This window comes from Petromyzon marinus, chromosome 9 (genome assembly GCF_048934315.1).
Source record: "Petromyzon marinus isolate PM22_M1 ecotype Great Lakes invasive population chromosome 9, UKy_Petmar_22M1.pri1.0, whole genome shotgun sequence".
NCBI lineage: Eukaryota > Metazoa > Chordata > Hyperoartia > Petromyzontiformes > Petromyzontidae > Petromyzon > Petromyzon marinus.
The window spans coordinates 963,406-969,643 of NC_133675.1; positions in this window are offsets into that span (position 1 = coordinate 963,406).

A 6,238-nucleotide genomic window follows, 5' to 3' on the forward strand; every position below is an offset into this window, starting at 1 on the left:
AATCTAAAAAGGCCGTCCCCCCATGGCACTGCCCACCACAGCGTTGCCGTCTGGCACCAACGAGGAGGTAGGGGTTTGTTCTTGCCGAACACACATTAATAATACTCCTATACACACACATATAGATCATATACCTACTTTTCCACGTGATATTTTACACACGTTTAATCACACATACGAGTGATCACATCACACCCTAAATTAACATCAATTAACATGAAATACACACGTTTAATTATTTTATAATTTTTGCCTAATTTTCATGATTTTATACATTTGCATAATTTTATAAATTTTCCAACGACAGAGTGGGAGGGTGAGCGGGTGGGTGAACGAGTGACCAGGAGAGTGAACGAGTAACTAGGCGGGTGAGTGGGAAGTTGTAGGAGATTGAACGAGTGAGAGGGAGGGTGAACGATTGAGGGGGTGGGGGAAGGAATGGATGGAAGGGTGAACAAGTGAGTAGGAAGGTGAGTGGGTGGATGAACGAGTGAGTGGGAGGATGAGTTGCTGGGTGAACGAGTAAGTGGTAGGGTGAGTAGGTGGGTGAACGAGTGAGTGGGAGGGTGAGTGGGTGGGTGAACGAGTGAATGGGAAGGTGAGTAGGAGGGTGAGTGGGTGGGTGTGGGAGGGTGAACGAGTCAGTTGGAGGGTGTGGGAGGGTGATCGAGTGAGTGGGGGAGTGGACGAGTGAGTATGAGGGTGTGGGAAGGTGATCAAGTGAGTGGGAGGGTATGGGAAGGTGAACAATTGAGTGGGAGCGTGAACGAGTGTGTGGGAGGGTAAGTGAACACGTGAGTAGGGGGGTGAGTAGGTTGGTTAACAGGTTAGTGGGAGGTTGAACATGTGAGTGTAAGGGTCAGTGGGAGGGTAGACGAGTGAGTAGGAAGGTGGGTTGGAAGGTTTGGGAGGGTGAACCAGTGAGTGGGAGGGTGAACGAGTGAGTAGGACGTGAAAGAGTGAGTGGTAGGGTGAACGAGTGAGTGGGAGGGTGAGTGGGTGGGTGAACAAGTAAGTGGAAGGGTGAGTGGGTAGATGAACTAGTGAGTGAGACGGTGAGTGGGAGGGTCTGGCAGGGTGAACGAGTGAATGGGAGGATGAGTGGGTAGGTAAACGAGTGAGTTGGAGAGTAAAATAGTGAGTAGGAGGGTGGACGAGTGAGTGGGAGGGTGAGTGAACGAGTGAGTGGGAGGTTGTGGGAGATTGAACGAGTGAGTGGGAGGGTGAGTGGTTGGGTGATCGAGTGAATGGGAGGGTGAATGTGTCGGAGGATCAGTGGGAGCGTGAACCACCGAGTGGGAGAGTGAGTGAACGAGTAAGTGGGAGAGTGATTGGGTGGGTGAGCGAGTGAGAGTGTGAGTGGCTGGGTGAACGAGTAAGTGGGAGGGTGAACAAGTGAGTGGGAGGGTAAGTGAATTTGTGAGTTGGAGGGTAAGTAGGTGGGTCAACAGGTGAGTGGGAGGGTGAACAAGCGAGTGGAAGGGTGAACGAGTGAGTGGGAGATTGTGGGAGATTGAACGAGTGAGTTCGAGGGTGAGTGAGTGGGTGAACAAGGGCGTGGGAGGGTGAGTGGTTGGGTGAACGAGTAAGTGAGGAGGGTGAACAAGTGAATGGGAAGGTGAGTGGGTGGGTGATCGAGTGAGTGGGAGGGTGAATGTGTCGGAGGATGAGTGGGAGGGTGAGTGGGAGCGTGAACCACTGAGTGGGAAAGTGAGTGAACGAGTAAGTGGGAGAGTAATTGGGTGGGTGAACGAGTGGGCGGGTTAGTGGCTGGGTGAACGAGTGAGTGGAAGGGTGAAGGAGTGAGAAGGAGGGTGAGTGTGTGGGTTAACAGGTGAGTGAGAGGGTGAACAAGCGAGTGGAAGGGTGAGTGGGAGGGTGAACAAGTGAGTGGGAGAGTGAACGATTGAGTGGGATGGTGACTGGGTGTGTGAACGAGTGAGCAGGAGCGTGAGTAGATGGGAAGATGAATGTGAGAATGAGTGGGTGGGTTAACGAGTGAGTGGGAGGGTTAGTGGGTCGGTGAACGAGTGAGTGGGAAGGTGAATAGGAGGGTGAGTAGGTGGGCAAACAAGTGCGTGGCAGGGTGAAAGAGTGAGTAGGATAGTGAGTGGGAGGGTGAGCGAGTGAGTTGGGTGTCGAGTGAGAGAGTAAGTGGGAGGGAGCGAGTGAGTAGGTGGGGGAACGAATAGATGAAAGAGTAAGTAAGTGGGAGTGAGGCTGAGTCGGTGGGTGAACAATTGAGTAGCAGGGTGAGTTTGTGGGTGAACGAGTGAGTGGTAGGGTAACTGGGTGGGTGAACGAGTGAGTGGGAGTGTGAGTGGGTGGGTGAACGTGTGAGTGGGAGGGTGATCCAGTGAGTGGGAGGATGAACGAGTGAGTGGGAGCGTGAACGAGCGAGTGGGTTGGTGAACGAGTGAGTAGGAGGGTGAGTGGGAGGGTGAACGAGTGGGAGCAGGAACGAATGGTTGGAAGGGTGAGTGATTGGGAAGGTGAGTTGGTGGAAGGATACGTGGGAGGGTGAGTGGGTAGGTGGGTGAATGAGTGAGTGGGAAGGTCAGTGAGAAGGTGAGTTGGTGGGTGAACGAGTGAGTATTGAGAGTGAACAAGTGAGTAGGACGGTGAGCGGGTCGGTGACCGAGTCAATGGGAGGGTGAGTGGGTGGGTGAACGAATGAGTGGGAGGGTGAACGAGTGATTCGGAGAGTGAACGAGTTCCTGGCAGGGTGAACAAGTGAGTGGGAGATTGAGTGAGAAGGTAAGTCCGGCAAAAACAACCCGCTACCTCCTTGTTGGTGCCGGACGACAATGCTGTGGTGGGCAGTGCCGTGGGGGGAGGGCCAATATTAGATTGGCCATTCTCCTCATGGCGTTTGCAACCACCACAGCGGCCAAACGGGGGCTCTGGACAGGTGCGAGGGGCTGGTAACCCCTCCACCTTCAATTAATTACCACCAAACCACGACTGAAAAATGCACTTAAAAAGCTTGTGCCGGAGGCCCAGGTGGACAGGATGGGGATTGGCTCCTGGCCAAACCCCATTTAGCGGAGCCAGGAGACCGAAACCTTACCCTCGGGGCTCCTCCAGAAACAACAAAAAACCACTACGGGTGGCCACGTGGAATGTTCAAACGCTCACTGGGGAGGAGAAGCTGCAACTCCTCTGTTGGGAACTGGACCGGTACCACCTTGCCTGGATCTTTGTGGTATTCAAGAGGTCCAGTGGACCGGCTCTGGCTCCTGCCACTATGAGGGGTGGACAGTCCTCTGCTCGGGGCAGGAGATTGCCAAACAACAGGGAGTGGCTCTTCTTGAGGTGTGGGAAGCTGTAAGCCCCAGGCTACTTTGGGCTCGCCTTCCATCATCCAGAGGTGAGAAGTGGTAGTCTTGGTTACGTATACCCCACCCCAAAGACGAACATCCGTGGAGGGATGCAGGCAAGGCCGATGAGTCAGATGCCTTCTATGACATCCTGTCACAGGTGCTAGCTAAAGTGGCCCTTTGGGATAGAGTCATCTTGTTGGGTGACTTCAATGCCCGAGTTGGTCATGATGCTGGCGCCTGGTCTGGAGTGATTGGAAGGCATGGATCAGATCAGCAAAATAACAATGGCAGGAGGCTGCTATAATTTGTGCAGCCCATGGGCTTGTTATTACCAACATGCTGTTCCAGCATCAGCGCATCCACACAACATCATGGATGCATGCCGGGACTAAGCAAGAACATCTGCTGGACTACATAGTGACGGAACAGTGGATGCAGGCCCATGTCCTTGACACCAGGACCTACCGGGGAGGTGATCTGAACTCTGATCATCGACTTGTCATCTGTAAGATGCGCCTGCCATTCTTCCACTCCGGTGGTGGGTGTACACCCAGGACCCCATTTAAACCCATAGTGGCATAGTCTCAGCTAGCTGATGAAGTTGCAAGCGAGAATTTCATCATCACTTGCAGCTGGGGTTGTCATCGTCCCCCACTTCTCCAGATGTCGAGGGGAAATCAGCGATATTTAGGACTGTGGCTCATGCAGCTGCAATGGCTGCTTTGGGTACACGGTCCAGACCTCCCCAGAGACCCTGGCAGACAGAGGAGGTGTTCAGGCTGGATGAGACAAAGCGCCATGCCAACTCTCATCGGCTAGAGCATCCCACGTCGGAGAATAAGGCTTACCGCAGCCTTTCCTCAGAGGTTCGGAGAGCCTTGAGGTGTCGCAGGGTTTGGTCGTGGTCGTGGGTTGCTGAGGAGATGAAGTCTGCCTCAATGGCCCTCGATCACAAATCGCTCTTCAACTCCATCAAAAAAGTAACCTGCAGCACCATACCTATTACCATCATTAGGGAAAAGAACGGTGATCCAATCTCCGACCCCCAGGAACAGATTCGCAGATTTGCTGAGGATTGCCCTGAGGTCCTGGGCAGGGGAAATCCTTCCACATGGAAAACATCGTGGGACAAAGTGTGGATGACCCTGCTGAGGCTGCGGTGCCTCATATATTGGAAAAAGAAGTCACCCCCTCTGATTGGCTGGCTGAGGTGCCATCTGTTAAGGAAGTACTGAAGACGATCCGGAGTCTGAGACGAGGAAAGGCACCGGGCAAAGATGATCCCCCAAGCGAAATGCTGAGGGAGGGTGACGTTTGTGCACAGACTGCCCTACGTAACATCATAACAACAGTCTGGACCACTGGACGGGTTCCGCAGGATTGGAAGGATGGCCTGGTGGTCCTCTTCTTAAAGAAGGGGGATTGCACAGATTCTAACAACTACAGGGGCAGCTCACTCCTAAGTGTACCAGGAAAGTTCCTGGAAAGGATTATTCACCATCGCCTTGCTAGGCACACTGAGGAGAGGCTTGCGGAGCTCCAATGTGGTTTCAGGAAAGGCCAGTCCTGCACAGATGCCATATTTTCTGTCCGTTTGCTACAACGAGACCTATATCTCTGCATTATTGACCTGGTCAAGGCCTATGATACCATAGTAGGCCTGGGCTCTGGGTTGTTCTTCGTGCTTTCAGAGTCCCTGACCCTCTGCTCTCGATCATTAAGGACCTTCATGACGGTGAGCGGGCCCGGGTAAAACTACGTGGCCGGAGTCAGAGCCATTCCCTGTACACCTTGGGGTGCGACAAGGATGTCCTCTGGCTCCCACATTATTTAACATCTATTTCACATAGTTCACAAAGCTTTCAATAGTTGTACCAGAGGAATTTCCATCTGGTACAGATACAATGGGAGACTGATCGATGCCTGGGTGCGGTCAAGGGATGGCTCCCTATTGCTCAACCATGTTTTGTATGCCGATGATCTGGTAATTGCTGCTAACTCAGAGGCCCTGCTGCTGAACCTGGAGCTTTCCACTAAGAGGTGGGGCCTTATCATCAGCTCCACCAAAACTAAGCACCTGCCTGGGTATTTTGTACCATCGGACACTCCACCCCCACAGCTCCCAATTGGTGTTGGGGCAGTTGTGGAGAGAATGGAGAGTTCATCGGTTGCGTAACGCTGTGTGGAAACTTCTGGTCTGTCGCTCCGCACGAAGCTTTAGGTCTTAACGGCCACAGTCATTTCATCCCTTCTCTACGCTTGCGAAACGTGGATCCCCCTAATGGAACATCTTCGCTGGTTAGAAACATTTAGGCTGGCCTGCCTACGATCTATCCTGTGTTAACCAGGCTGGAATGTGAGGAGCTCACAAATCCTTAAAATATCTGGACAAAGTCTCATTGGTGAGCTCCTCCGGCAGGCAAGGCTGCATTGGATGGGTCATGTAGCCCACATGCCCAGCCACCGCATGCCTAAACAGCTTTTGTTTGGCCGGATCGAGGGGGCTAAACGGACGCGGCACAGGCTAGAGAAGAGATGGAGTGATATGACACAGGAGGATGTGGAGCTGAGTGGACTTCCCGATGACTGGTACCAGCGGTGTCAAGATCGGCCTCTGTGGAAGAAGCTCGTGAAAGACGCTACTGGGCAGTTGGAGGCAGTGGCCCTCCAACAACAACGGAGGGCAGAGTGGCGACGATCACAACAACGAGCGGAGCGCCGGGTGTCTATAGCACAGCAGGTTGGCACAGTAGGGGGCACCGGTGGTGCATCAGGCGCTCATCTCAGTCAGTCGACCCGTGGCACCTGGGTCTGTCCCGTGACCTCATGCCAGCGCCATTCGCCACTTAGTGACGAATGACGGTTGATGTTGTTGTTGCAAATGAGTGAGTAGGAAGATGAGTGGGAGGGTGAGT